This window comes from Mauremys reevesii, linkage group 23 (genome assembly GCF_016161935.1).
Source record: "Mauremys reevesii isolate NIE-2019 linkage group 23, ASM1616193v1, whole genome shotgun sequence".
Classification (NCBI taxonomy): Eukaryota; Metazoa; Chordata; order Testudines; family Geoemydidae; genus Mauremys; species Mauremys reevesii.
The window spans coordinates 9,533,689-9,554,863 of NC_052645.1; positions in this window are offsets into that span (position 1 = coordinate 9,533,689).

Genomic DNA, 21,175 nt, shown 5'->3' on the forward strand with positions numbered 1-21,175 from the left:
AGGGTTAAGAAAAGAACTAGATAAATTCATAGAGGATAGGTCCATCAATGGCTATTAGCCACGATGGGTAGGGATGTTGTCCCTAGCCTCTGTTTGCCAGAGGCTGGGAATGGGCGATGGAATGGATCACTTGATGATTATCTGTTCTGTTCATTCCCTCTGGGGCACCTGGCATTGGCCGCTGTCGGAAGACAGGATACTGGGCTGGATGGACCTTTGGTCTGACCCAGTCTGGCTGTTCTTGTGTTCTGAAGCATAGCCGTACTAAACTAAACACTTGGTTTTAACGTGTATTGGAATGAACAATATGATTGTCACACTTGTTAAAGTTCCTTCTCTACCTTGGTGGGTCCTGCGCTTATTGGCGGATTTGCTCACCTCAGTGATCTTCCCCTCTGGTGGAGCCCAGAGTCTGGGTCAACTCCTCCTGTGTCTGATCAGGAGTTGGGAGGTTTGGGGGGAACCCGGGCCCGCCCTCTACTCCGGGTTCCAGCCCAGGGCCCTGTGGATTGCAGCTGTCTATAGTGCCTCCTGTAACAGCTGCATGACAGCTACACTTCCCTGGGCTACTTCCCCATGGCCTCCTCCAAACACCTTATTTATCCTCACCACAGGACCTTCCTCCTGGTGTCTGATAACGCTTGTACTCCTCAGTCCTCCAGCAGCACAGCCTCTCACTCTCAGCTCCTTGCGCCTCTTGCTCCCAGCTCCTCACACGTGAATCTCACTGACTAACTAGGAGGCTTTTTACTAGTTCCAGCCAGCCCTTGATTGGCTTCAGGTGGCCCAATCAATGTAGCTGTCTCCACTGCCTTCTAGAAAGATCTTAATTGGCTCCAGGTGTCTTGATTAACCTGGAGCAACTGCCATTTGGTTACCATGGTACCAGGGATTTGGTTAGCCTGGGACTAACATACCTGTTCCTTACTACTTTACTGTAGCCATCTGGCCTTGCCCCATCACATATCCCCCTCCTCTGCTCAACACCATAGGGTTGGGCAACTTGGGATGCCAGGCAGTGTGCTCATGATAGACCATCAGCGTTGCCGTGGTGGCATCCAGCCCTGTACCGTATGCGGAACTGGAACGGTTGGAGGGATAAGAACCACCTGGTGACCCTTCCATTCTTTTCCTTATTTCTCTGCATCCACTGGAGAGGTTCATGGTCCGTCACAAGAGTAAATCGCCAGCCTAAGAGGTAATAACGCAGTGTCTCCATGGCCCATTTAACAGCAAGGCATTCTCTCTCGACTACTGCATACTTCTGTTCTCTAGGGAGCAGCTTTTTGCTTAGGTAGAGGATTGGGTGTTCTTCTCCAATCATTTGCGACAGAACCGCCCCCAACCCCACCTCGGAAGCATCTGTTTGTAAAATAAATTCCTTGGTAAAGTCCGGGGCTATGAGTATGGGGTCATTACAGAGAGCCGTCCGAAGATCTATGAATGCCCCCTCTGCTGCGTCGGGCCACTTCACCATGTCTGGACCTCGGGCCTTCACCAGGTCCGTTAGAGGACTTGCCCTACTGGCGAAGTGGGGAATAAAACGTCGGTAGTAGCCTACCACGTCTAGGAATGCATGTACCTGCTTCTTTCAGGTCGGCCAGGGCCAGTTTTGAATCGCCTCTAGCTTCTTAGTTTGGGGCTTCACTATACCCCTTCCTACAATATATCCCAGGTACTTAGCCTCTGCTAGTCCTATGGCGCATTTAGCGGGATTAGCGGTGAGGCCAGCCTGCCTTACGGTGCGTAGTACTGCCTCAACTTTCTCCAAGTAGGTTCCCCAGTCTGGCGTATGGATGATGACATCATCTAGGTATGCGGCTGCATAACTAGTATGGGGGCGCAGCAGCTTATCCATGAGGCGCTGGAATGTGGCTGGGGCCCCATGTAACCCAAAAGGGAGAACAGTGTACTGGAATAGCCCGTCCGGGGTGGAGAACGCTGTCTTTTCTTTAGCTTCTTTGGTCAGGGGAATCTGCCAATACCCTTTTGTCAGATCCAGGGTAGTCAAGAATCGGGCACTACCCAGTTGGTCAACCAGTTTGTCGATGCGTGGTATGGGGTATGCATCGAATTGGGATACTTCATTCAGTCGGTGAAAGTCATTACAGAATCTCATGGTTCCGTCAGGTTTAGGCACTAGAACGATTGGACTGCACCACTGACTGTAGGATTCCTCAGTAATGCCTAATTCTAACATTTTCTTTACTTCAGCCTTGATTTCTTCTCCTTTGGCTGCTGGGATTCGGTAGGGTCTCAGTGTTACCTTGGCTCCGGGGATCGTGCAGATATGGTGATAGGTCTCAGTCGTCCGCCCCAGTTTTGTAGAGAACACATCTCGGTTGCGATTAATCATGTCAGCTGCCTCGATCTTTTGGATTGGCATCAAGTCGGGTGATATCCTCACTTGCTTGTGTAAGTTATCCTCCTGGGGAAGGGTCTCCTGGGTGACTAAGCATGCCTCTCGATCATGCCAAGGTTTTAGAAGATTGATGTGGTAAATTTGCTCCGGTTTCCTGCGCCCTGGCTGCCGCACCTTATAGTTTACCTCTCCCACGGCTTCAATCACTTCGTAGGATCCTTGCCACTGGGCCAACAGCTTGCTTTCTGCTGTGGGCACCAGGACCATTACTCGATCCCCTGGTTGGAACCGTCTAAGCTTTGCTTGGTGGTTATAATGGGTTCGTTGGGTCTCCTGTGCTTTCCCCAAGAGTTCCAGTACAATGGGTGTAACTCGGGCTATCCGATCCCTCATCTGTAGTACATGCTCGACTATGTTCCTTCCGGGATTTGGCTCCTTTTCCCAGGCTTCTCTGGCTATATCCAATATGCCCCGGGGGTGGTGCCCATATAGTAGTTCGAACGGAGAGAAACCTGTGGAGGCTTGTGGGACTTCCCGGATGGCGAACATGAGGAAAGGCAATAGGGTATCCCAGCCTTTCCTATCCCGGCTCACCACTTTCCTGATCGTGGCCTTGAGGGGCCTATTGAACCTTTCCACACAAGGTATTTCCTAGTTCCATGTAAAATGTATATGTTTGGCTGTATCATGGTTTGCAGTTTTAGAAAGAACAGGGGAGATTGTACTCTGCGAGTTTTCATTCATGTGCTTAACTTCAACCATAAGAGGAGCCTCATTAAAGGCAAAAGGACTTAAGTTAAGCACATATCTCAATGTCTCCAGTGGGGTCTAGGGCTCAGATCCTCAAAGGTATTTAGGCTCTTAAACTTTCAGTGCCAAAAATACCTTTAGCACCTGGATTTCAATGACTGCGTTTCCTTAGAATTCCGTGCCACGTTGTCACAAAACTACATTTTCCAGTTTCGTTTTTAGGTGTTAAAATAATACTCCATGTCTCTGTGTCCACCAACAGCAGAAACCCCCCTCCCCCCGGTGAATTGGCGTTGTTTTAATCAGATAGTTTTGACACGTTATTTTAATTCTTAGATCAAATAGGTTTTCCACCACGTTTTCTTTCCAGATTTTTAAGTTAGTCTCTGTGTGCAATAGGCACTAATGTCACACTGTCAAATGCAGTCAGCTGCAGTTCAGTGTTTTGTTATGCTTCTGTACTCTCTCACTGAAAATCCAAAGCCTTTCCTACCACTTGAATGCTTATTGCAGCATAATAGTACTTGACACTCAGACAGTCCCTTTCATGCAAGGAGCTGGAAATGCTTTACTGGTATTAATTCATTTTTGCAGCACTCCTCTGAGCTGGGAACGTATTACTACCATTTTACTGAGGCAGGGCGAAGGGAAGGCCAACATTTTCAGTTACCGAGTATGATCATCTTCCATGGGAGTTATGGGTCCTCAGGTGGCTGATCAGGCCAATCCTTGAATTAGCATGGGGAAATAGTTTTTACTTTGTGTAATGACCAGAGCCAGCTCTAGGCACCAGTGAAGGAAGCAGGTGCCTGGGGCGGCCAATAGAAAGGGGCAGCTGGTTCAGCGGCGGCAGCTCAATTGGCCTGCTCTGGATCGGTGGCAGGCCCTTCACTTGCTGTCTTCCTCTTCGGCGGCAGCTCGATTGGGTTCTTCTTTTTTTTTTTTTTTCGCCGCTTGGGGCGGCAAAAAAGCCGGAGCCGGCCCTGGTAATGACCCATCCACTAACACGGCTACCACTCTGAAACCTGTCACCTTTGTACTGTGTGGCATCGGGCAGCTGGCCACCTGCACCAGGAGTCCTCTTGCCTTCTTTTTCAATCTCATTTTAGATGCACCTTGCTGTATTAGTGCAGGATCCTGTGTTCTTAAATGTTTCGGCTAGTTTCCTATATCAGTGCATCCTAAAACGCCACCAAAGACTAAACACAACATGAGAATCCAGAGCCACTATCATTACAGTATCCATAGCGATGTGGCATGGGCCATTACCACCCAACAGACTTAGAAGCATTGAAGAGTTTTACACAGCTTAACTTCCTAGTCCTGCAGCTTTGAATGGAGAGACAACCTGAGCACCTCCCATTGTAGTGAATTCACATTCCAGTTAGGCACAGATTTGTAACAGTGAAGTTGATTAACCACTGGGACAAACTGCCAGGGGACGAGGTAGATTCTCCATCTCTGGGCTCAAAGTGAGACCGGTTGCCTTGCTGGAAGAGATGCTTTAGTGAAACATACAAGGGGGAGGGGAGGAATAGCTCAGTGGTTTGAGGATTGGCCTGCTAAACCCAGGGTTGTGAGTTCAATCCTTGAGGAGGCCATTTGGGGATTGGTCCTGCTTTAAGCAGGGGGTTGGACTAGATGATCTCCTGAGGTCCCTTCCAACCTTAATAATCTATGATTCTATGAAGTTATGGAGCTCAATGGGTGAAGTGCAATAGCCTGTGATAAACAGGAGGTCAGATTAGATGGTGTCATAAATAAACAGATCAGGGTTAAGGTCTCTTTTCCCTGGAAAGGGTTAACAAGCTCAGTAACCTGAGAAACGCCTGACCAGAGGACCAATCAAGGGACAGGATAATTTCAAATCTCTGTGGAGGGAAGCCTTTGTCTGTGTTCCTTGTTGGCTCTGAGTTCTCTTTTTGGATCTAAGAGAGACCAGACATGTCTCCAAGTTCTCCTGGAGTAGTTCCTACTATCCAATAGTGAGTATTAATTAGAAAGGCAGATTAGTCTTATAATTTGATTTCTACATTTGCAATTCTGTGTTTTGCTATAGAATTTCTTTAATTCTGTACTGTTATTGCTTTTACTGAGAAAGAAAGGAGGGGGGATTCTCTCCAGAGATTGATAAGTTTAGACTCTGTGTATTGTTCCATCTGGGTATTACAGAGACAGTTACTTTCTTTTTATTCTTTAATAAATCTTTTCTGGTAAGGACTTGGTTGATCTTTCCTTGGGTGGATTCTCAGGGAAAGAGGAGGGGGAGGTATCCCTCTGTAGTTGGATCCCGGTGTCTCTCCTAGGAAAAGGGAGGCGGGAGGAAGCAGGGGGGAATGGTTTATTTCTCCTGGGTGTAAGAACTCCATGGATTTGGGGCTCTTGGGATCCCCAAGGATTTTGGGGAAGGACTGTGTCCCAATACACGTACATTATTGGGTGGTGGCAGCTTTTACCAGATCTAAACTAGGATTTAAGTTTAGAAGGATTCATGCAGGTCCCCATCTTGTGAACCCAACAGCTCCAAGTGGGGGTGAGACCTATGACAGATGGTCCTTGGCTTTAAAAATCTATGAAAGCGAAGTGCTGAGACATGTAGATACAAAACGTGCCACATCCCACTGATGCGACATTTCCCGTGTGTGTGGCCCAAAGCGACCTTAATAATTGGCTTGTCCATGACAGTGCTATTGGAAATACCCAGACTGGGGAGGGACAATGGACGGCGCCTGGAATTGACTCGCTCCTTGCTGCATGTGTCCCGTGTGCTTCAGCCTGCAGCGTCTATCAGTGCAGGAACTAATAAATTGCTTGTCTTAGCTTTGTTCTCTGCAAAGGAAGGGCTGGGCGTGTGGGACACAAGGGGATTTCTCCAGTGTTGAGAAACCATTTTGTCCCCTCCTGAAAACAATGGCTTGGAGATGATCTTTCAGGAACAAAATGATCGGAGTTCCACTAAAGGTGGCTCCAAAGCCCCAAAGCCAGGCTCAGTTTTGAGGAAGTTCAGCCTGAGATTTAAGCTTTACAGCGTCTCTAGATACCCCATCACTAGAGTGTCTGGGCACCTGACCGGCATCTGTGAACTAGGACAGATTAAGTGACATGCCCAAGGTCTCACCGGAAATCTGTATCAGAGTCACAGACCTGTGTTGTCTCAGTCCAATGCCCCAAGTGCAGGACCATCCTTGGTGTGGAGAAAGTGACTAGGGAAGTGTTATTTACCCCTTCACATAACACAAGAACTAGGGGTCACCCAATGAAATTAACAGGCAGCAGGTTTAAAACAAACATAAGGAAGTACTTCCCACAAAGCACAGTCAACCTGTGGAACTCATTGCCAGGGGATGTTGTGACAGCCAAAAGTATAACTGGGTTCACAAAAGAATTAGATAAGTTAATGAGGATGGATCAATCAATTGCTATTGGCCAAGATTGCTATTGGACACAACCCCTGCTCCGGGTGTCCCAAAACCTCTGACTGCCAGAAGTTGCGACTGGATGACAGGGGATGGATCACTCGATAATTGCCCTGTTTGGCTCATTCCCTCTGAAGCGTCTGGTGCTGGCTACTGTCAGGTGACAGGATCTCATTGGTCTGACCCAGGGTAGCTGTTCTTATATTCTTCCTCCATTTGCTTTTAGCTGAGTCTGACACCAACAGGATTTGAAGACTCTGGTTCCCAGGCCCAGGGAGCCTCAGCACGGTATTTGGCCGCCTTTCGTATTGTGCTGACCTGGTGGAGAGGTTGGACTTGGGACTCAGAGCTGGCACGTGCCTGGAGCGGAGGCCTCACAAGCCCAGCGCTGTCGGTGCTCTGCTCAGGACCACAGGGCTGCTGCGTTGTAGGTTTTGGTCTGGCTGCTGGGCTGGGCCTGGGCCTGTTAGCGCTTCGGGTGTCCCAGTAAAGCAGCCTCATAATGTTAGGCACATGGGCAGCTCCTCTCAATGGGCTATTTAGGAACGGGCGTCCCCACTTTACTGATGGGGGAAACCGCATCCCAGCAGGATTTACCACAGGTCACCCAGCAAGCCAGTCAGCCCAGGCCGCCTCGCTCCCATGCTCACGTTCTAGGCACGGCCATGCCCGTGTGCGCCACCTGGGCTGGCATAGGGTGGCTGGCCCCTGTGAGTGGAGCAGGTCCTACGCATGCTCCCATTTCGGCCAAATAGCAGGGCTGCCCAGAGGATTCAGGGGGGCTGCGGCGCTTGTACTCACCCCGCGGCGGTCCGGGTCTTCGGCGGCATTTCGGCAGCTGGGGGCCCTTCAGTCGCTCTGCGTCTTTGGCAGCACTGAAGGGCCCCCCCCCCGCCGCCGAAATGCTGCTGAAGACCCAGGCTGCCACTGGGCCAGGGCTCGCGGGGCCCCTGCAGGGTCGAGGGCCTGGGGCAAGTTGCCCCACTTGCTGCCCCCCCCCCGGGCAGCCCTGCCAAATAAGAGGGCAGGGCAGCCGCTGGGGCTATGCAGGGTTAAAGGGAAGTAGTCCCTGGTGAAAGGCTGACGAGTAGCAGAGGAGTCGGCCAGCGGATCTCCCTGAACTAGAGCCTGGGGGCTGGACTGAGCTGTGCACCGAGCTGCGCACCAGGGCAGCAGGCCTCCCTGCTGGTGTCTCCATCCTGGAGCCAGATTGCTGAGGAGGAGGGGAAGGGGGCAGGGCAGACTGGCTGGCCTGCCTGAGCTGAGAGGCTAATGGAACAGGGGGCCTGATGAGCGGATGAACTCCCAGCAGAGAGGCTGGGAAAGGCAGGGCTGCACGCCAGGGGTGGCTCTCCTGGCAGGACAGAAGAGGAGTGCAGAAGAGCCTGGGTGCGATGGGAGACGCGGGAGTGCGGCATGTGCTCGATGTGGTGGGATTTGAAGGACGCTCTGTGCTGGGATGGTGACTAGACTCTCGGGACTCTTGTTACAGCTCATTTGCACTGTGTGCGTGTAACGAACCGGCCCCCAGGAGGGCGTTAAGGAGCCTGTTGTGGAGTCCTGGGGGTCCTGAGACGGGCCGTGGGCTGGTGGCATCCACCCTTAGGACCCCCACTTGCAACGGGGTGGGGCAGGGCTCGGGGCTGAGGGGAGATCAGTCGCTGGCTGGAAAGCCAGAAGCTGCGAGTCCGCTGCAGGGCTGGAAGTGCCTGGGGCGAGCACCCTGGGGTATGGGAGAGGCCCGGCTGCCTGCCCGGAGAACGCGCTCGGCGCTGCTCGGCTGGCGCCGGGGCTGTTGTGACAGACCCAGGGGAGTAGATGTGGAGTGGGTGGGCGTCGCAGACCCAGCGCCTGAAACACTAACAGGATCTGCCAACAGCATTGGGGGTGGCCCTTGCTTCTCGGGGCGTCATTTGAATCCAGGGCCACTAGCTTTGGCCACACGGGGGTGCTGCAGCCTAGAGAACGTCGCCGCGGTCCAGCAGCTCATTGGCAGGGAGCCGTCCGCCCAACGTGCTAGTTCCATAAACAATCCCTCACCTTGAGACGCAGATAAACACATTGATGGCTCAGCGAGAGGCGCATTGTTCAGAGCCGCTGCCGTCTGCTTGTTAAGAAGATGCACGCGGCTCATTTGAGCCCTGCAAAGCTGCCGGAGGAAGAGAAACAAAATCGCCTTTTATAATCAAAGACACCTTCATGGCCCCTGGAAATTGCTTTTAGCAGCTTGCCAGGCTGTGGCCTTTCATCTCCTCCCGGCGCATGGCTCTAAGCTCTGCTCGGGCATCCTCGCGTGCCACACTAAGCAGGGGTCGCCAGCGCGTTGCTGGGGAGCAGGCCATTCTCACAGCAGAAAGCTAATGCACAAAACCGTCTTCCCCACCAGTGTTTTCTGCCTCTGCAGCGTGTTAATATTCACCAACTTCCCGGGGGGATTTGGCTTGTTTATTGTTGCAATGGTAGCATGTTCCTGGAACCCAGGGGGTTCATTTGATTGTCTCCTCCAATTAAACCCACCCGCCTTAGAGTTTTAGGCTAGAAAGGACCATGAGATCATCCAGTCTGATCTGCTGGAGCTCAAAGGCCAGCCAGTTTCACCCAGTTACCCCGCACTGAGCCCGATAACTTGCGGTGTGGCTAACGCATGTTGCCGACAGGCAGCCAGTCTGGATTCGAAGACATCAAGAAATGCTGAATCCCACCACGGCCTGTGGGAGTTTGTTCCCACCCTCCCTGGTGTGTGGCTTCGGCTACCAGCCACTGGGCCTTGTTCTTTCTTTGCTAGATTAATGAGGCCTTTAGGCCCCAGACTTTTCTCCCCAGGAAGGTGTCTGAGAGGTGATCGACTAAACAGATCGCGCTCATTAAGTCTCTCACTGTGAGATGTTTCCAGCCTTCGAATCATTGTAGTGGCTCTTCTCTGCACCCTCTCCAGTGTTCCAACATCCGCTTTAAAACGGGGCCTGCAGATTGGGACACCGTATGCCAGTTCCGTCTCACCAGTGCCGAACACAGGGGTAACATCCCTGCGTACTCCTGCTCTCCTCCCATTTAGACAGCCAAGGATCGCATCCGCCTTGTCCATCCCAGCCTGGCCCTGGGAGCTCAAGTTGAGTTGCTGTGCACTGTGACGCCCTAAATCAGGGGTGGGCAAACTACGGCCTGCGGGCCACATCCGGCCCATGGGACTGTCCTGCCCGGCCCCTGAGCTCCTGGTCCAGGAGGACAGCCCCCCGCCCCTCCCCCGCTGCCCCCCCCTCCCCCGCAGCCTCAGTTCGCTCGCCCCACTGCCGGCGCAAGGCTCTGGGCAGTGGGGCTGCGAGCTCCTGGGGCAGCGCAGCTGCAGAGCCCGGCCTGGGTGCCTGTGCTGTGTGGCAGCAGCGGCGTGGCCCGGCTCCAGCCACTGGTGCTCCAGGCAGCGCGGTAAGGGGGCAGGGAGCAGGGGGGGTGGATAGAGGGCAGGGGAGTTCGGGATGGTGGTCAGGGGGTGGGGGTGTGGATGGTGATTGGGGGGAAACGGGGTTGAATGGGGGCAGGGGTCCCCGGGGGCAGTCAGGAAGGAGGGAGGGGTGGATGGGGTGGCGGGGGGGGCAGTCAGGGGCAGGGATTCCGGGGGCAGTCAGGGGACAGGGAAAAGGGGTGGTTGCTTGGGGCAGGGGTCCCCGGGGGGCTGTCTGACGGCCTCACCTACGCTCTGCCCATGGAACCCAGCTCCCTCCCCTGCTAAGCTGGGCAAAAAACACGGCAAAGTGCCTTTTGTCATCAATAGAGTCGTTATTGGTTGTATTTATTATTTTAATTTCCCAGGACTTTCTTTAATTCAAAAGAGCCTGGCGGTGGCAGAAGTGGGATGATCTGCCCCCACCTCCCCAGGCTAGAGAGCTAGATAGCTAGAGAGCTGCTTAAGCCCTGACGAACGAGGTTTCATATCCCTGCCAACGCTTCGTAGCAACTCGGCGTACTCCTGCTCCCCCAGGCCCTGCTGGAATCTCGCTACGGCCTTATCCTCAGCAGTTCCCTCTGTCCCAGCCCTGGCCCTACGTCTAGCCCTAGACTAGCTCAGGCGACCCGGCATTACTGACCTGCTCTTCCTGGGGTTCGACTCCAGCCATTTCTAGAGCTTTGCTCCGCACGTGCAGAGTCAGCGCCACCAGGGCTTCTCTGCACAAGTTACTGCCTGGCAAGCCAGGGTGTGAATCCACACTGCGCTGTCAGGTCGTGCCACCGTGCGCCATGACGCCGCTGCGCTGCAGCCGTGCCCAGAGGGGCGGGCTAGCTGGGGCCTGTAGCTTCACATCCTGGCTCGCTGCACGGTAACTTGCCTTGTAGACAAGCCCTAACCGCCCCCCCATTTAAGGCCTCATTTTTCGAGGTTTCTAACACGCATTGGTTATAATTTTCCACTGCCTCAGGGGCCTGAATAATTGGACTTTGGGCGAGCGCGGTATTTGCTGTTACATACAAAGAGATCTATTGAAGAAAAAAGTCCTAATAAAACTTTTTTTATAACCGCTGGACAACATGCCTGAAAGATTTGTTCTCAAACCGACATGCCAGCTGCAGTGCGTCCCGCCTCCCGCCGCAGCTCTGGGGACACGGCTGTATTTCTCTTTGCCTGCTTTCCTTGGCTTGGATTTGTAATATGCCGCAAAGGTGCCTCGAGACCTGGGTAGCAGGGGCTTTAAAGCTTTTGCTGAACTGCTGTAAAATAAACATGTAGACTACAGGAAGGGGTGGGGATGGTATAAAAATCGGTGCCTCGGTTTCCCCGTCTGTAAAATGGGAGTTAATAACACTTAACTAAGGCCCAGAGGGGAGAAATAATCTGCCCAAGGTTACCCAGCAGGGCGGAGCTGGGCATAGAGATCTGGTTGCCCTGAGTCAGTCTAGTGCACTGGGCCCTAGCCCCCGTGGCTGCCCGTAAAGCTGCCCTTTTCGCCCCCCGTGTCTTGCCTCGAGAGACTCTGTCTGGCACGGGGCTGCCTCTCCCCTTGGGGCTGTGCGGTGCCCGGCGCACGGAGTCCTGCTCTGTTGTGATACAGTTAAGAATAAGCAAAGCCGAGTGTCAGAGCCGGGGACACGCCTCTCTTCTCACTGACGGACGCCGCCTTTCTATGGCTGTGGTGCACAGTGCTGGGCAGGCTGGGGAAACTCTCAAATCAGGGGCCAGGTGGGACGTTTCCCTCTTCCCTTTAATGCTGCTCCGAGAACCTTTTCCCGTTTCCTTTCAAGCCGCTCAGCGTTCGAGGTGGTGGACGTGACGCCCCAGTTCAATTTACAAGGATCTCTTTGGGCTCGGTGAGTTTCCCCACCCTCCGAGCGTGCACGGCTGAGCTGATGGCATCCCCGTCTGGCAAAGCCGAACGCTGCAGCGTCTGTTCTACATCAGCACGGCCAGCGTCTGCAGAGTAACATGGGTGGATCAGACGGTTTGGCCACGCAGGTCGGAGTCAAGGTAACGTCTTCCTCCTCTGGGACACTGAAAACCACATCACAGAGGGTCCCGTTATATGGGGAGAAGGGCACTGGGCTATCTAAGTGGTCACTAAAGAAGTACTAAGGACCATGCATAAGCCATCAACATGATATAAACTATAGCCCTACTTTGCTGTAGTACAGATCTCTACCGCTTGAGCTAAAGGAGCAAGTGTATGATCTGTTAGAAGTAGTAGGCTGTTATCCTCGGTTGGACCAGCCTTTCGAGGGCGGTGCGACGGTTGGCCATTGTGTTGTGTATAAGTAAGTACCTTTATTGTGCTGACAGTGAAGCTACAACTCGGGATCCAAAAGCACAGTCCCTAGCACAAAAAGAACAGGAGTCCGTGTGCCACAAGTGCTCCTGTTCTTTTTGTGGATACAGACTGACACGGCTGCTACCCTGAAACCTGTCCCTAGCACCTGAGCATCTGCTGGTGGTAGTGGTGGTCGTGCAGCGTTTTTCTCCTTAAGACCTCAGCCACTGCATGACAAGTTATACACCTGAGTCCGTCGTCGACCCCACAGAGGCCAGCAGTGCAGGAAACACCCTGGCCAGATGCGGGGGGTCAAGGAATGTGCACCACTTGCCTGCTCCCTCAGAAGACCAGCACTGACATGGGAGATGCACCTGCCTGGGCAGAGTCACTCCAGGTGGTCGAGTTGATGGAAACCTGGAATTCCCATTCGGTGGGACACGTTCCCATTAAACACAACCAAAAAGTTCTGAATTGTAACGAGGCCACATGGCTCACCGACAACGTTGTTTGGGAAAAGAATGGTTTGGGGGCGATCGAAACGTTTTGTTTGGATTGTGACTTTTTGCACTTTATTTTTATATTCTAGTTTAGAATACATGTTGGTTTTATATCGGGTGTCTAATTTGTTATGGGATGAGTAGCACTACAACTGACGGTAAACCGAGTAGATTGCTAAACAAAAAGCTGTTTTAAAATGAAAGTTCAAAATGTTCCATTCTGATTATTCCCACCCCCCCACAAGACATTTTGTCTATATCCACAGTTCCAACGAACCGACGTCGTCCGAGGGACGGACATTCCACTAGACAAGCAGCAAAGAATCCTGTGGCACCTTATAGACTAACAGACGTTTTGCAGCATGAGCTTTCGTGGGTGAATACCCACTTCGTCGGATGCAAGTGGTGGAAATTTCCAGGGGCAGGTATTTATAAGCAAGGAAGAAGCAAGGAGGTTAGATCAATCAGGGAGGATGAGGCCCTGTTCTAGCAGTTGAGGTGTGAAAACCAAGGGAGGAGAAACTGGTTCTGTAGTTGGCAAGCCATTCACAGTCTTTGTTTAATCCTGAGCTGATGGTGTCAAATTTGCAGATGAACTGGAGCTCAGCAGTTTCTCTTTGAAGTCTGGTCCTAAAGTTTTTTTGCTGGAGGATGGCCACCTTAAGATCTGCTATTGTGTGTCCAGGGAGGTTGAAGTGTTCTCCTACAGGTTTTTGTATATTGCCATTCCTAATGTCTGATTTGTGTCCATTTATCCTTTTCCTTAGAAACTGTCCAGTTTGGCCGATGTACATAGCAGAGGGGCATTGCTGGCACACGATGGCGTATATTACATTGGTGGATGTGCAGGTATTCACCCACGAAAGCTCATGCTGCAAAACGTCTGTTAGTCTATAAGGTGCCACAGGATTCTTTGCTGCTTCTACAGAACCAGACTAACACGGCTCCCCCTCTGATACTCCACTAGACAATTATTCACCCATCCCTGTGAGAAACACCTCGGGCGCCTGAGCCCCGGGCTCTCCAGGGGGCTGGTTCCTGGTCACGGAGCACTAAGCAGAGCCGGGCGCCTACCTCCAAGAGAGGATCAGGGCTTCACTTCCCCGCCCCCTACTCGTCAGCATCTCCTATGGGCTAGCTTAGGTGGCTCCTTGCCTTGGGACCTGGCTTTTCGACACCCTACTCATTGCTCAGGAGCCGGGCTCACACTCAAGTTTTGTGGCTCGCAGTGTTGGGCCAGTGATTTTCTAGGCACCTGAAGGTCGGGAACCGCCAGGCTCAGGCACTAGGCTTGCAACGTCTAAGTGCCTCTGTGGATCCTACCCAAGAGTCTGTTCATGCAAATATCCCTGATCTAGAATCAGCCAGGGGAAACCATTGAGGAAACACCTCCTCCCAGAGTTACCTCCAACCTCACCGCTTTCCATTGTGCACCACATCAACCTCTCTAGGGTCTGAAATGAAGATTATGAGCAGCTGCTTCTTCAGCCACAAGATCTGCCTAAACAAAGGGACCATTGGGCATAAGAAGAACGTGCTACAAAACCCACCCTGAGATGTGCAATGCCTAGAATCACCAGGAGGGGGCGCCAAGCCACTTATTTTAGCTCTTGGGGAAAAAAGCAGAAAGCCTGAAAGCTTGGTGGGGAGAGCGCAGTGTGTGCATCTCCTCTGCAGCAGGCCGCTGCGGCTCTGAGAACGCTGCGTGCAGGGAGTGCAATAAAGGTGCAGTATGCAGAAAACAAAGGGGTTGCATTTTCAGAGCTCCTGGCATGCTGGTTCACCCCAAGGCTGTTAAGGGACTTGACCCACACAGTGTGGATGCAGAGCTGCCTGGGCGCACAGTTTAGGGATGGTTGGAGCGGAGGGTTCATGTCAGCCCCGGCTCCGGCTGGCATGTGTCTCAGTGAGGGCTTTCTGAGAGGGCCACTCATTAGCTGCCTCCTGCACTCGAAGCGCTAACCCCCTTGGCTGATAAATTCACAGCGTGATCATTCTCCATGCAGAGGTTTGCAAAATGAATGGGGGCGGGAATCATTTCCACAGCCCAGGGGAGAAGAGCAACACAACCTATTAAGGCTCCAGCTCTGAAAACTTCATTAATGCTTATTACATAACGAGACACTCCAGTTCATCGCAAGCTTTGCAATAACTGGAAATCTTGTGTTAAGCTCCCCACAGACACTGCAGCCCCTGCATCTCCCTGAGCCCTTCGCCCGGGTTTTCTGAGCAGGAGAACACGACGTGACGTGTAGCTCTGTGAGGCTTCCCCTCGGTTAATTTGTCTGGATTAACCACGCACGCTCCTGTCTGTGCTGAAGGGTTTTAGGGAAAGCCCCTGCCGGAAATTGGATTGTTCAGCTTATTTTATAAGAGGAAAACTCTTGGTCCTGATTCCCCACTGCCCAGCACCTTGCCCGGGTCTATCCACCAGCCGCTCTGAGCGCAGTGTGCTACAGCTGTTGTGATCCAGCAGTTTTCCACCCCCCAACGGCCTGGGTGCAGATGACCAGACACAGCGCAGGGCACTGGACCATTGTTCTCTTGGTCCATGGCCTTGACTGCTAAACTCGCTCCAGTGGAGCAATGACCTGAACATGACGTTGGTGCAAGTGCAGGATAAATGCATGTGCCAGGCTGCTAATCACGCCCTCGTGCGCTGCATGTTGGGATGTCTCGGCTCCTTCCCGTCCCTGGGAGCGAGCATTGTTTCAGGCTTGTTCCGTTACAACCAGAGGGCGTGAGCAAGCCGTCACCTTCTCTCCAACAACGGGCGCCTGCAAAGGCTGTGAATGTGGCAGGTCTGCTTGTGCTGCCGGACGTGGTAACACTGGCGAATGCCCAGAGATAGTCTAGTGACTCTACTCACACTGCAGCACGGAGACCAGCCAGGACTGCTGGGTTCTTAACTGCAGCGCTGTTGCTGCTTGTACTGGGGTTGGGGGTAACTACATCTCTCTTGGGGGGGAGGGGTGTGCATGGCTTAACCCTTGGATGGTTATAAAGTGCTTTGAGATCCTGCTCTCTTAGTGGGGCAGCTGGATGCCACAATGCCTAATTTTTCAGCCTAGTTGGGCCAGCGGATAAGGTCTTGAGAAAATCTGGCCTCTTATTCTGTTGCCTTTGGAAAATGCCATCCCAAATCCTCTTGTGTGAATGAAAAACCTTCTTCAGCTAAGAGCTGCCTCCTTCACACAGACGTCCTTAGAGGAAGAGAGAACCTTTTGCAGGGTGTGCGTGTGGGGGTCTATTCCAGCTCTGCCACTGAGTGGCTGTGTGACCTTGGTCATGACACTTGCCTCTCTGAGTCCCAGGGCCAGTGCACCCTGCTTTGAGGTCCCCCAGCACTGCCAGCCCACAGGCTTCAACAATCGCCAGCTATTACCAGAATGAAGCGTTTGGGGTTCTCTTTCTTTGCCCTCTGCTGCCCGAGCCATCAGAGCACCCTCAGGTCACGCTGGGCAGCTGTTCTACCCACCAGGGCTAGAATCTTCCTTGTAAAAGAAGAAATGAAAGCAGGGAGTCCCGTGCCAGGAGCTGGCGCTTTTCAGAAAGAACCCCAAAGGTCCTAAGGCTAGAAATATAATGGCAAGAGATGGAGCCATCAGCTCCTGGAGGGGGAGCTTGTGATCAGCTACAAAGGCCAGGGAAGCCGTCCTGCCCGCCCCCCAGAAGCAGTCGGACAGAAGAGGACAGAGCAAGATCAGCTTTTACACAGACAGGGAGAGAGGACACTGACCCGTGACCCCCAGGCCGAGCATGCTTAGCAATGTCATGCCCAGTGCTCCTCTGGAAGCAATTCAAACCTTCCAAGTACATCCCTACTGTCACCCTCCTCCCCTGCCCTGAGTCAGGGTCAAAGAGCCTGCATTTTATAGGGCTCCAGGTTCCGCCCCCTCCCTTCCCAGCATGCTTTGCTAAAAGGAGGTTGACACGCAACCCTTTCTTTCCCCCAAGAACGTGAGCCTGCTCTGCGCTGTGCCTTGGCCTGTTTCTCCTTATCTGGAGCACAGAGCCAGGGGCTGCTTCCAGGGCTCTTTTTCTGCCCCAGCCCGGTGACCAGACAGCAAGAATGAAAAATCGGGACAGAGTGTGTGTGTTTGGGGGGGGTAATAGGTGCCCATATAAGAAAAAGCCCTGAATATTGGGACTGTCCCTATAAAATCGGGACATTTGGTCACCCTACCTCAGAGAGAAGGGGAGTCCCAGCTCCTCCCCGCTGGGCTTCAGCTCTGGGGCTCTCCTCTGCAAACGGGGAGAACAAGCCAGGTTTGTTGAAAGCGCAGTCGCTCCTTCTGACTTTCCGGTGACTGCACTCCGCCCCACGGCCAGGGAAGTGCGCAGGGGGGCTCTGGGAGGCATTGCAATGAATGAAACACTATCGGGGATTTGCCTCTCCCCATGCCCCACTCCCTGGCTCAGTGTTCCCGGGGCTCCCTGCTCCCCATCTCCCCATGGCTCTGCTCCCCAGCTCAGTGTTTGGGGAGACCCCACCTTTTCTCTCCCTGCTTTGAGCAGTTTTTCTCAGCATGGTAGGGGGCATGTGGACTAGATGCCCTCCTGAGGTCCTGTCTGCCCGACATTCCCATCATTCTGTAACTCGCTTGTTCTCTAGGTTTCCACTTTCATAGCTACGGTTCTCACACCTCAGTACCCGACGCTCGGCTCCTACCTGAGACTGGCCAGATTTCCAGAGGTTCTGAGAACCTGCAGCTCCCACTGACTTCAGCAGGATCTGGGGGGTTTCAACACCTCCAGAAACCAAGCCAGTCTGTCTCGATGCTCAGCTCTAGGAGCTTAACTTCAAGCCTTAGGTTAATAGATGGATGGACTTTTAGAGCCAGAAGGGCCCATTATAATGCTCTAGTCCAGGGGTCGGCAACCTTTCAGCAGTGCTGTGCCGCGTCTTCATTTATTCACTCTGATTTAAGGTGTCGCGTGCCAGTCATACATTTTAACATTTTTAGAAGGTCTCTTTCTATAAGTCTACAATATATAACTAAACGATTGTTGTATGTAAAGTAAATAAGGTTTTTTAAATGTTTAAGAAGCTTCATTTAAAATTAAATTAAAATGCAGAGCCCCCCGGACTGGTGGCCAGGACCCGGGCAGTGTGAGTGCCGCTGAAAATCAGCTCGCATGCTGCCTTCGGCACCCGTGCCATAGGTTGCCTACCGCTGCTCTAGTCTGACCCCAGGCGTAGCATAGGCCGGAGCCTGCCTCGAGTCCATAGGTTCTCGCTGAGCTAGAGCAGAGCTTCTAGAAAGACACCCTGGCTTGATTTAAAGATGTCCCATGATGGAGAATCCACCAAGTCCCCAGGGAAGCTGTTCCCGTGGTTTATTACTCTCACTGTTAAATTTGTGCCTTATCTCTAGTCGGAATTTGTCTAGCATCCACTTACTAAGGTAAAGAGCCTTCAAGTTCTCACAGACCTTCTTCCCAGGTGGGTGCTTATCAACTGATCACCTCACGGTGTTTGGGGTTTACTTAGCAAAGCTTTGCATTCAAACACCATTTTCTTTTTTATGGTAATTGAAGGATATTTTTAGGTTTCCCCCAGAAAGTGTGTGAAATCCATTAGACGGAATTAGCTGTTTCTTTTACACATATCATTTATCTCCCTTGCCTTATGCTGCCAACTTACCACAGATTGTCACCTCCCTCCTGGACCCGCAGAAGGCAAATCAGTTTTTCTTCTCTTTAAACAGAGAACGATTGGAGGCCACCTGACAATGATAAGACTTGGCACTCATTATCCAAGGCGCTGCAAGGGCTTTGCACAGAGGAGTGAATGCGTTCTCACAGCTCTCACATCCATTTTAACAGATGGGGAAAGAAAGGGGCCGAGACACCTTTGATCTTGTAGTTAAGATGCTGAACTGGGACTTGGGAGAGTTGGGTTCAATTCCTAACTCTTCCACAGCTGCCCTTTGTGACCTGGGGCAAGTCATGTGATTGTTCTGTGCCTCAGTTTCCTCATCTATAAAACAGGGATAATAATACTTCTCCCCCCCCCACACACTGTTTTTGTCTCTGGGGGGTGGAGACTGTCACATACGTGCAGCGACTAATAACTTTCACACACTGTTAATTTAGCATTCCACTAGAAACTTTTCTTTTAACTGGCTTTTAAAAAGCAGGTGGAGGGAAATTCTGGTGGGAAGACTCCGGGCAGGAGGGAACACGAACAGTTACAGCAGTTGAGCTTCTGTCGGTGGAAGATGTATGACCCCTGGTGGGTTTGTGCCTCTCTTTTAACTGAGAGCCCTGGGTTTCCCCTGCATCTGTTGTACAGCTGCTTTCCAGTCCAGGGACTGTCGGGACACACGTCTGAGACAAGGTGGGTGAGGTAATAGCTTCTGTTGGTGAGAGAGACAAGCTTTTGGGCTCCACAGTGGGAAAAAGACCCGCTCCTAGCTGCAGTGTAGACGTACCTGTTGTGCGCAGAACCAATAGAGACTGCATGGAAGGGAAGGGATCTGTAATGTAGAAAGAACCTTTCCCTGAACAGCGGGTGTGAGCCCTTAGACGTCACAGTGATGAGCCATGGAGAAAGCCCTCAAGCCAGTAGCCTGGGGCCAGAATTCCTCAGTTGTACTGCTGGGGCAGAATGTCCTAGTGGTTAGCACAGGGGTTTGGGAGCTGGGGTTTCTGGGTTCTAGTTCCTGTGACCTTACAACACAGTCATGTGTGGTGAGCAGGGACTTGAAGGAGGCAGCTGCATCTAGGGAGCTTGTATAAGGGAAACATCTGGCTAAGGAGCTGCAGCCAAGCCCAGACAGCTGCATGTAGAGGAAAACAGCTGAAGCACTTGCTGGACAGGGTGAGGAGGGCTGCCTTGTGGGAAGCAGCATCTTCCCCTGGCACTACTGCAGAGTGGAGCAAGGTAAAAAGGCAGGGCCCCCTTTTTCTTTTTATAGTGAATAAAAAAGGCCTGGAACTTTTTTTTTTTAAAGTTCTGCTGACCTGGTTTCTCCCAGAAGAGTCTCGGGAAGGCTGGAGAACCTGCAGGGGGTTCTGACCTTGCAGGTGTCAATGAACGCTGCAGAGGGGAAGCTATTTTTATTTTGACCCATGAATGTTCTTTGCGTTCCCATTTAACTCAAACCCTGGGAATACACTTGGGAGAAAGATCTTTGTTACAGATCCTTTGTTCACACCCTGGCCCCTTCTATTAAGAGGAGAGAATCCTCATGCGGCTCCCAAGACGTCCAACAAAAGGAGGCTTGAGATCCCTAATGTACAAAGCGAATGCACCTATTCAGGCGCACCCAGTCCTCTCTCTCCTCTTGCCAGACTGCCCGCGAACCTCACTTGTGTGGCCTCCACTTACATGTGTGCTGGAGTCTGACAGCCACAAGCACCCTGCTAATGAACGCTCCCCTTTCCTCACCCTCACGATGCCCCTGCTCTGCTGTCTGATTATCGGACAGAGCCCAGGCTCCAACACAAGCCTGCCAGCCTGGTGGGCACTGCATACTGGGGCATGATTCAAGGCCCAGCAGCAGCACCTCCCCCTCAGGACCCAGACCCAGATCTATGCCATTTCCTGTGTGAAGCCCTGATCTTGCAGTGAGGTCTCTGTGGGTTGGACCCCTGCATCCATGGAGAGCCTGTAGCTAGAGCAGGGCCCATGCGTCCTTCCTCCCAGGTAGGTACTTGCAGCCCGTGTTCAGGTCACTCATTGATAAGCCCTATTCATAGCATTAAAGGCCAGTCTATTCCAGACCAGAGAACCCCACGTCCTTCTACCGCCCCATACTGAGCCCCACAATTTGGGGTTGGCGCAGCTTCCATACAGGCAGCCAGCCTGAGCCTGGGCTGGACAATGGCAAGAGATGAAGAATCCAACGCTTCCAGTGGGAATTGGTTCCGATGATTAATCACCCTCAGCGAAATGCCGCAGGCGACAGCGGCAGTCATTGAGCTGCTCAATTGCCTGCCGCTGTTTTCCGCGGCACGTCGGCAGAAGGTCCTTCTTCGGCGGCGCGACGGGAGCGGAACCGGAAGTTCCCGTGCGCCCCGTGGGGCGCGCACAAAATGCCGCCCCCCGAATCCTGGCGCCCTAGGCGACCGCCTAGGGTCGGCTAATGGAAGCGCCGGCCCTGCAGGAAACCAGTTGTGGCACAGGTGGGCGGTGGAGTTTTTATAGCACGTGTGTGTATGTGTGTGTGTGTGGGGACCACTCAGACAGAAGAAGGTTGGGAACCCCTGCCCTTAAACCCTGGGTTTCCAGACCGCGGATCATTCTCGTAGGTCCTCTCCGAGCCCTCTCCAGCTGTCCGCACGCACTGTACGCCCAGCCGGCCTGTGGCCCGAATGGCCAGTGTGCCGGAGGATGGGGAAAAAGGGAGAGTCATTACCAGAGCCAGTCGAGGGCGGTGCTGAGTATGGGACTTGGGAGCCTGCTCT